We start from the raw sequence: 11,247 nt of genomic DNA on the forward strand, positions 1-11,247 counted from the left end.
TAGAATTTTCTACAGATTTACGTGAAAGCATGGATCTTTGCAGGTTAAATACTTCCATGAATTAAGCTGTACTACTTAGTTCCTATTTAGTTTTAGATCTTAGATATTTGGTTTGGATCCATCTTATTTAAACTGGAAATGTACCAGCAACTATCCTTTTATTTGCACATTTGAGTAGTTAAAAAAGATTGTTTCACTAGGTTGTGTCCAGCAGTTTATGAAAACCTCATGAATCAAAATTTTTGTTGTGAATCTGTCAAAATTCCATGGTGCTCTGAGTTGCAACAAAGAATGACTTTGATCAATTTAAAAAAAAGACAGATAATTTATCATAATTTTTGTATATGATCTTTGTCATTAGTTCAAGGTTCAGTGCCAATACCATATCTCTAAGGAAGCTGAAATTACTTATATGATTATATGTTCAATTTATTCTTTCTGATATGCTTAGGAAGCTATCCATTAAAATACATTTTCAGAATAAGTGACTGCTAAGTGACTGACTGGCCACTGGAAATGATCACACCCTGTTATTATAAATATTTTTAGTCCATCTAAACATATTTTTAAACTTATATATGTAAATATATATTTATATTTTATATCCCAAGTTAAAAGTAATTTATATATTTGACATATATAAATGATGTATAATAATGTATAATTTATAATAATAATAGATAATAGGTAATATATTTATATATTTGACATTTATATATTTAACTTCTACCATTTACCTTATCCAAAGTTGATACCCTAACAAAAGCAGCAAGGTAGTCTCTGTGTCTTAAATTCTACTTCTTTGTAATCATTATATCTTTTTTATGAAACAGCCCAGAAAAGACTGGACAAATCTGAAGAGATCATGTCGTCGGTCACACAGATGTGCTAAGAATATTATGCAGAAAAATTACGTGCTGTCTGCTCAGGTCAGGCACCAGACTGCACATTAAGGACAGACAATCTGATAATGATTTAGGATACACTTATGGGCAGACACGAGCAGAAGTTCTGGCCAAAGTTGTTCATACTGAGTTGAAATAGTACTAGTGGATGGTAATTTATCACTTAAAACCCACAGAACTGAGCTACAGCTGTACAGGCTACCCAGCCTACCCTGCCAGAAGTGCAGGGCAGCTGTATAAAAGCCATATAAAAATGCTGAAATATACTCTGAGGATGCTTTGTGTTGGCTCTTCTCCATAGTGAGAAGAGGCATGCACTTGTGAAGGACATGCAGTAAGGGTGCCACATCACCCTAAAGTTTATATTTGTACTTCTTATCACCTTTCACTTTTATCTTTATTTATTTTTCTGCAAAGTAAACACTAGCATTAATGCTGATGCTTGCATTCTAAGCCAGGGGGACAATTTTTTCGTTGTTTGATTTTACAGACAAAGAAAACACTGCCTCTTAAACACAGATGACAAAAAATGGAGGAGCATACCACTGTTAAGCCTTAATATACAGCTTTAAGTCTTACTCCAACTCTGGAGAACTCAATATGTATCACTTGAGAAGGTTTGCAATGTAGGTTGCAATGAAATAAGTAATTAAATTGAGCAAGAACTGTTCTTTGGCTCACACACTTTATATTAGTAAATACCCTTATTTCTGTTTTCTCTGGTTAATTCATTGTTATCTCAACTGAGAAACAGAGATATGGTATTTTAAGTTGTGTATTTCTAAAGCTTATAAGACTTTTAGACTATATGTCCTGATTTATGCACCACTATTTAATATGAATAATTATTAAAGTCTTTTTCTGTGTTGAAACTGAAGTATTTAATTAAGTCATTATCTCAGAATGCTTCACACTGCTAATTTTGCTACCATCATGTTATTAGCTTTTACTGGCAGCATGCATTTAAAAAGACTGCTCAAAATGAGTTCTGAAGGTGTTTCCCAAGCATGTACTCTGTACTGGAGACAGAAGATGGCTTTGGAACTGCATTTCCTTTTTACAAACTCTCTTCAAAAGGAAACATGAAACTGCTAGAAATATTTTGATTTATGTGCTGTGACAGAAATGGGAGGTCTTTGAACAGTTGTGACCTGCAATAGGAATGCTGAGGCACTGAACTATGCCAGGATCAGTAATAGATCTATGGTTGTGTTCTTCTTTTTACTAATGACACTAAAATAAATAAGTTTGGTTAGTTTTGCCTTCTAAGACTTTTACCATAAAAAAATAACTAATAGTCAGCAATTCCAGAATTTCAAAGAGATTCAGACATTATTTATACAGCAATAACACATACAAACCTCTGAGTAGCTCAGGATCTCTATGGTAATATACTTCTTTCCTCCCTGTTTAGCTGACTACCTAAGTAAGCATAAACATAGAATTTTTCCCCCTTTTATATTGTCCCATTGGTATAATTGGAAATATTTTAAAATTCTTTATATGCAAAGACATTTAAAAAACCTTATACATCAAACAGGCATTGACATCATAGTCTGGCTCGGAGAATTGAAACAATGAAATAATGAAAGTTAAAAAAAAAGACTTGTTGACATCCAGGGGGTTATGACTATCCTATGTAAAGATATACTTTTCTAGACCTATTGTGTCTGTCTGAATTCTCAAAGCATCCAATATTATTTAGATAAGAGAGCTGAACTAGCACTGCTTCTTTTGTTTCTAAGGCTGTATTCAGATTCTCCACTGGAGAAGTCACCCTGTGTCACGCTCTGAATTACTGTGACGAGGCTGCCTCTTTCAGGCAAGCTGAGTTGTTTTCTATACAACCAGTGAAGGAGTACAATGTAGGTGTGATGCTGAAACCACAGGAATCCTTGCCTCTAAATTTGTGCCAAGATTATTGAAAGTCTGGTTGTGCAATTAAAGATGATTGGTTCTGTTGTGGTTTCTACCTGCCTGCTGAAGGGTGCTGATAACCAGTGTTAGACATCTTCAACTGAGAAGTAAATTGCCTCAGTTTCATGAATATCAAGCAATAAACTCTTACACTGTCAGAAAAAAAAATCACTTTTGTATGTATAACCTTACCCAAGCTCTTCTTTTTCCACATTGTATTTTTTTCATTAGACACAATATGTTTAAGCAGAGCACAATACAACTGCTTATTTTTCAAAGTAGCACGTCCTTCTCAGGTTTTTTTAAAGAAGTATTGATGCATTTATTTTTAAATATTAAAGGTGACAATTGCAGAGTTCCTTCTAACACATAAGATGAACCAGAAAAGCTGTAAGAAAGCTGGGAGACACTATTGGTAGCTTTGAGACTAGGAATTTAGAACACTAAGTGTCATATGAATTGCTTCTCTAAATAAATCCTATCTTTATGGATAAGGCAAACAGAAGGCAACATTTAGGCTGACCTTCCAAGAAAACTAATTTTGGTTTTATTAGTTTAACAAGAGCTATGGATGTTTATCAGAGCATCTGCTAAATTTACCCTGTTTTTGAACTTTGATACAACAAATTAATGCTCAGTCCATGAATATGAATTATTAATAGGTTTTAAAAATAAAAAGGAAATTTTGACCTGTCATAGGAGGGCAAAGGCTGTAAATCTCTGACCTATGCTTCGTCATACTCTGTATTCAAGAAAGTATTATTGTAAGACTAATGGCATTAAGTCAGTTTAGAGTTAGTGATTTGGTCACTTTATTTCTTATTGGTGTAAAATTTGCAAATTATGGCAGCTCTCAAAGCTTCATAAAAATTAATCAGTGCTCTGGAGATACACACAGTTACTTGTACACATCTGAGTCATAGTAACTAAGCCTGTTAATAAATGAATGGTAAGCATTATTTCCAAAATGTGTCTGTTTAGAAAGGAAGAAGCCCTTCTGATGGCAACAATAACATCCTAGTCACCTTATAAACAAAATCATAGTCTATAAGACTGTAAAGCTTCCCATATTTTATATAGAGCCATATGTGAGCTAAATGCATTTAGCTCTGCAACCCTGTGAATTGTTTTATTTACAGCAAATGTATTCATGAGATTCAAGTGTCTGAAACATTTTTCAGTGTGTGTTCTCTTGGTCGTCCATAGACCTACTGAAAATCACATGGATCCTAACAGCAAGTGAGTGGGTGAGTAAGTATAATAAAATAGTTTACGCTGGAAGGAGCTGTAAAGATTATCTTGTTCTAACCCCCTGCCATGGGCAGGGCCACTTTCCACAAGACCAGGCTGATCAGAGCCCTTCCAACCTGGCCTTGAATACTTCCAGGGATGGGGCATCCACAGCTTCTCTGATCAACATGTGCCAGTGCCTCACCACCCTCACAGCAAAGAGTTTCTTCCTAATATCAACCTACCCTCTTTCAGATTAAAGCCATTCCCCTTTCTCCTTTTATTACACACCCTCCCCAGCTTTCTTGTAGGACCCTTTATGTACTGGAAGGATCCTAGAATGTCTCCCTGGAACATTCTCTTCTCCAGGCTGAACAACCCAATCTCTCTCAGCCTGTCTTCACAGGAGAGATACTCCAGACCTCTAAGCATCATTGTGGCTTCCTCTAGACTTGCTCAAACAGGTCCACATCCTTCTTATGATGGGGACCCCAGAGCTGAATGCAGTATGGGAAAACTTGAGACAGCTAAATAAGTTACTGTCTGGACTTTTCCTGTCCCTTCTGCACTGAGGATGGAGCTGTTCATAAATTATTTGACACTCTAAGTACATTAGAGGTAAATTAACTTCTTAATGCATGAGGCTGATGAGTCAATGGGCCACCTCACTGATGGAATGGAAACTGGAAGCACTGATCTGCTCAGTGCAGTACTGTTGTTCAGGCTTTCACTTATTAAGCTGGAACATAAAGAATAATTTACCAGGGTAGTATAGGGTTTATCACTGTACAAGCACTCAGTCTCAGTCTTTGTCCTGTTTCATCCTTGAGACTGTAACCTTGCTAATCTCACAACCGTAGCCCAGCGAGTCTGATAACCTGAGTGATTAAAATTTAAAAAACAATTGCCATATCTTGTAGCAAATTTACTCATCCTATATTAAAAACTGCATCCTAATAGGCTCAATGTTGATTTTATGCTTGTTTTTTGTTTTTTTTTAAACTTTGTTTTATCACTGTAGGTTTTGACATTCTATAAGGAAAAAAGAGAAAGGGGGTGGGGAGGGAAGGGGGAAGAAAAAATACACATATTCCTAAAAATTCTGTAATTTACACAGAAATGAACTGGAGTTCAAGGTTGCAATCATTATTGCTGCTTGATTTATTCATTAAGGGTAACAGCCTCCTCTTCCATTGTGTCCCAAATAAATTCTATATTGAAAAATCTCAAGATTCCAGAAACATCTGTAATTAGCAGAAAAGACCATGACAAGAGTAGGGAAAAGAATGAGGACAGTTGATTAGTTGATTTATTTCTGCCGAGAATCTGCTGCAGAAAAAGATCAACACCTACTCTCTTTTCCTATGAGGAATGCCTCTGCTAATTCCTATGTGAGCAGTAATTCTTTCCTGGGTAAGGACTACACTGCTTAGCTTTGCTTCTGGTTTCCTCAGTTCAGAGCAAGGACTTTACAGCAGCTGAAAAATGGTAGAGAACCATCTTGGTTGGGGTGGATGCACAGCATTGAAAGAAAACACACCTGCTGCACCAGAAACATATCCTTATGCTCCCTGGAGGGCAACTGGTCAACTTCCAATAGACCCAAGCCACCGCACAGGTAATGGGATAACACACTACATTTGTTACTGAAGAAATACAGTCATTAATATGGGTCAGAAAGCATCCGCCCTGACTCTGTCTGCTAAAATTCAAAAGTATCTAGTCTGGGATATGTTTGTTAGCTTCTCCTCTGCAAGACGTTCAGGATGGATTTAGTGGTATGCTAAATGTTTTGATTTATCCTCTGGGGTTAACTAAAATTTATCTCAAACACAAGTTTGAAGATAACAAGCCAGATCTCTGAAGGACACATGCCTTCTGTTACCCCAATTAATGTGAATGCATGCTAATCAATGTTTTGGTAGTATGTCCTAGTTCTTCTATTTTAAGGTGAAGCACAGAATTGAATTATCTTTGCAATGTTGCCTGACAGACCCTTTCAGCTGATCAAGTCAATGTGTCTATTCTGGAGTGAGAGCTTTGTGTTTTTTTTTTTTTTTTTTTTCTCTTTACAGCCCTTAGTGGCTGAACCTTAAAAATAAGGACTAAAGGTGGTAAAAATGGAAGGTTACGCAATTATTATATAACAAATATGACAAGTTCCAACTTCAGAGGACTTCAAAGGAGGGCAGGAACAAGCAGAACAAAAAAAAAGAATTTCAAGGAAATACAGGTTCTCATCAGTCTTCTTCTAAAAGCAAGGAAGATCATAAGAGCAATTTCTGATTTTTAACTACCACAGGATAACTAATAATAACTCTTAATTTAGAGCCAAACAAAGGGAATCATGTGTTAGCATGCCTGTGCACTGTAGATATATTATTCTGATTCATCAGTAGATGTAGGAGCTAGTTTGAATTTCATGGAACAAGTAAGCATGAGGAAGATTTTTTCTCCTTTACTGGTAAATTTTTACTTTACAAGCATTAAAACAGAGTGTGAATATGCCTTGGACCAAAACAACTGGTGACGCATTTTTTCATTCTAGGCCCTTCTACTAGAGGCAATAGTACTGATTTTGCAATATCAACCACATCCAGCTTTCACTGAAATAACTTTAATTAAATAAAAACATAAATCCAGCTTTTGAAATCATGTTCTTCCACTAGGTCAAACAAAGGCTTAATGACCAGGATGATTTTTTTTTTTACAGTGAACTGGAAATTTTTTCTTCCCTTTACTTGTCCTCTCTTGTTTGTTGCAAAAGGATTGAACAGAATTGAAAAAAATGGGAGAATGATCAGTGGAGAAAACTAGCCAGATGAAATTCTATCTTGAAAGAGAAAGCAATTTTTTCTCTAGTTTATATTTTCTTTAACAGTCATCACTGGGAAGAAACACAAAGAGTTGAAAATGTGAACTTTTTTCCCTCTGAAACTTGTCACTGCATTCCTCCCTTCTCTTTTGCCCTTCATGTGCTGCAGTTAACATGCAAGCTTTCTTGATGCTTTAGTATGATTATGACAAAGTAGTCTAAATATTTATTGGAGACTTTAAATTTATTATTATACTTTCCTGTGTAACAGCTCCAGGCTCACTTATCAGCTGTCTATCTCTCTGGAAAGACCTCTGAAAAAGTAAACAGAGGAAAGCAGGAGAATTGGCTTCCAGGGGTGCCAGGCAGGCATAGGTGAGCTTGTTTTTAAAATTGTTTTTGATTTTTAAGGCCTCTTACCATCTGATGGTTCCCCCTTGATTCTTGAAAAGAGTCACATTTACTGGTCTTGGGCTCCTTATCCAAAAAATGAATCATTTGTGGGAATGTCTCCTTAGACAAAGGGGGAGTTTCATGGATAAGGCTTAGGACATGGGAGCTCACAGCCACCAGGGTGGAGCTGCCATTCCCTGTTTCATCCAACACAAGCTCCATGGAACTGTGTTCCTGCTGTACCCTGTCTCAAGATCTCAACTGATCTGACTGAGACAAGTCTGCTCTCTGAATCCACGTTTTCCTGTGGGGAGATGCATTTTTTCCTGCCTTTAGTGAACACTACCAGCTCATGAAGCACTCAGGAAAGCGTGAGCACAAGGCAGCACTGACACAGAGAGGAGATGGGAGTCCTGACTGCTTCTTTCAGTAAGCTCCTCGACTTGACTTGATTTGCTGTAGCATAACTCTTACTTTATAAATTAGCATATTAAAATACCAGCTTTTTTTTCTTTAAGTCTGAGGCAGTTTTGGAATCTGATCAATAGGAGCAAGAGATGTGTCAACCAGTCCAAATGGGAACGTAATAATGACGAAATTGTGCTTTTCCTACAGTTCCCTTCATGTTTCTCCCATGTTAATTAAGACTGTAATACTCTTGCCAGCTAACTGTGGCATAAGAATATGACGAATCTTGCCCAAGGTCACATAGGAAGTAACTAGCAGCTCCCAGGAGTCTCTGCCTTGCAAGAGCGAACTTCCCTGCTGGAGTCAGAGGAAACAGTGCTGCTTAATTGAATTGGCATTCTGTGCCCCATTCTGTTCACTGGAAGCTGCAGAAGTCTTCTATCAGTAAAGAAAAAATATTCCTGCTCTCTGATCCACTATTTGATTTGAACCAGATGCCCTTTTTGTTCCCTAATAAAGGCTCATTCCCTTTAGGAATAACTCCTTGGCTTATAAAAAAATTCTTCTGGAGGAAATGCTACCGGGCTTGGCAGATCTCAAGAGAAAGCTAAATAAAGATTTAGTGAGTGAGTGAGAGATGACATTTCAAAGCAGGGCAAGATTGTCTTGGGAACCTTTTCTATCCTGCAGGTGAAACCTCCGCCATCTGAAATTTGGCATCCTGGGGAGCTGCTGGTGGTGTTTATTTATTTTTGAGTCAGATTTTATGCTTTAAGTTTCAGAAATGGGCATAACTTTTAAGGTAACCTGTGAGAAATTGTCTAGTTTCCCAGGCACTGCCCAAAAAGCAGGGTTGTTTTGGTTTCTTTTTTCAATGTGACTGTTGGTTGTCACTGTTTATCTTACAGTGGCAACCTTTCAGTCCCAGTACTCCCTCCAATATGCAGTTAGTTAGCTGTGAATATATTTAATTAAAGCTGCCTCTTACAGCAGGGGAAGTATTAGCAGTCTGTATATCATTAGGTTTTTTTTGTTTCTATTAGTCTTACAGTGTTTTAGGACCCTCACTATGAAAATATCATGACATCCCCATCTGCTTTCTCTTGACAGAAGCTGTAGCCAGCTACAAAATGTAGACTGTACCATCTGCAAGATGAGAGAAAACAGCTCCCTTACCAACCTTGTCTTAATTGTAAAGCACTATGACTGCAGTCGTGCTTTAGGTTTGTGTCACCAGATTTTGTACTTCCTCATGTAAAATACTTCAGTGATAAAAGTTAATAGCAACAACTTGTGTCAAGGCAGACAACAGAAAATGGGAAAGAGGGAATATGAAACAAGAAAATCTACGTATAGGTTTGGAAGCTACATCCAAAATCATCCATCCATTAATCCACTGTCCATCAATCTTACTGCATAAGGAAATAAGGGGGGAAAACAATTTTTTTTGGAGATGTAATTATGTCCTGGTTCCAGCCAGGCCAGTGTTAACTTTTTCGGTGGCCAGGAGGAGCCATGTCCAGAGCCTAGAGATTGTTCTAGACCACCTCATGTCACTACTGAGGGCAGAGAAAAGAGCAGGGAGAAGGAGTCCCTTCCAAGGAGGAGGGGTTTCTTCCAGTCTGGTAAGCGTGGCAGAGGGAGTGGTTGTGTGGCTCTGCTTCTGAGCCAGAGGGAGCTTGGGCAGCACCAGTTCTGAGCTGGAGGGACCAGTCAGGGTGGTGTGGCTTGGGGTGGGGGGGGTTAGGGCAAGCTTCACAGTGAGCATTTTTGCATGTACTGTCACTATTGTACACTTTTGTTATTAATATTATTGCTGTTATTGTTTGTTTTATCTCATTGCTGTTTCTGGTAAATTGTTCTTATCTCAACCCCCTTCCTTTGGTTCTGCTCTCCAGCCCATCGCAGGGGAGTGAGCAACAGTGTGGTTTGGAGGGTCTCAGCAGGTGCACTAAACTGGCGACTACCATTCTTAAACCATGACAAATTACATGACAGGAGTTTATTTATTTCCTGTTTCTCTGCCCCACTCTCTCAAATACGCAGAAGCAGTTGCCATAGGTGCTCCCTGGCTAGGTGTTGAACACCTTCTTCCTGCTTCAGGCCATACTCTTCCACCTGTAAATCCCAGAATCCTTCAAAAGCCAAATATGGATTACTCGTCGTTACAGCCTCAGTCTATCTTCTGCAACATTGTAGCAATATTTTCACCTTGTACTACCTTTGGTGAGATTCTTTTGACAGTAAAAACCAAATCTAGCCTCTACAATTGCTGGGATTCTAAAAATTACATCAAATGTGCCTGCAGCTTTAAAAACAGAAAGTGGCAGAAGACTGAGGTGAATGCTAGAAATTGTTATTGATTTTGATGGTTTAAGACTTTCATTTTTTCAAGGTAAATTCTTAAGCAGAAGGTCTCTACCAGGAAATCACTATTAATATAGTGAGAAAAGTAGGCTTTTTTACAGGTTGTAGCTAGGCATAATGGAAAGCCAAAATGGTGCAAAGATGAAGGAAATCTTTCACAAATCACTGCTTTGCTTTATTTGGTGGGAGGGGAACCATATCCTAATGAAAATAATAAACACTGTTCCATGACTGTAGGTTTGACATCATAATTTAACAAATGATTGTCATTATATTTCCATAGTGAGAGTCCTAATATGCTGTAAGATTAATAAAAATAGTGAAGGGGTTCTATTGCCTGTTGGATGCCTGAAGAATTGGGCGAGTATGAAGGGGTCAGCATCAAGGACTTATTCATTTGAATATGCTATTTCTAGGTTCTTTTTCAAGTTTATATAGTTAATCCTTTCCCTTTCTAGGTCTGCTTTTTGTTAAATCTATGTAGTAATTGGGAGTAGGGTAGTGCACAGCAGGCCCTAATGTCCTGACTGACCTCCCACTGGGACCTCCATTCCCTGTCCTCTGTCCTTTTCTCCTGAAGTTGTGCTGGGGCTGGTTTTATGCCTTGCCTAAGCTATACTGTATGCATTTCTAGTCCTGTCTCTTATCTTGTTGGCTTGTCTCTGGCCTTGCCTCCAGCCTGTCTCTTGCCTCTCTGGACCCCTTAGATACATGTTGGACTGGATTCATCACCTTCCTTTGTCTGGGATTGCCAACAAAACAGCTGTTATCAATATTCTGGTGTGCTCAGATATCTGGATCTTGCAGCAAGCCTCTGCTGTGATCATCTGCAACTCCCAGCTCATCTTCCCCTGTGCAACAGCCTTGCTGTTGTTGCTCCCTAACACAAGAAATATTTGTTTTCCTTTTTGCAGAAATTCCAAGTAGGAGCTTAGGTATTATCTTGCAAACAGCCAGATCTGAAGTTCCATTCAATCAATATCTTGATTAAAAATTACCAGAACTGAAGTGGAAGCTGATCTCAAGATTCTTGTCATCCAAGGGAGAAAGTGTGTACATGGGAAGAGTGAGATATATTTTATTCCAGAATTCTGATATTCTGATAGCTTTAAACATGAGTGTATTAGTGAGATTTATAGTCAAATGGTGGGGGAAGAAGGGCAGAGAAAACAGTTAAATGCAACTTGTAGAGAGGATAAAACAGAATTTGAT

Source organism: Anomalospiza imberbis, chromosome 2, assembly GCF_031753505.1.
Source record: "Anomalospiza imberbis isolate Cuckoo-Finch-1a 21T00152 chromosome 2, ASM3175350v1, whole genome shotgun sequence".
Taxonomy (NCBI): Eukaryota; Metazoa; Chordata; class Aves; order Passeriformes; family Viduidae; genus Anomalospiza; species Anomalospiza imberbis.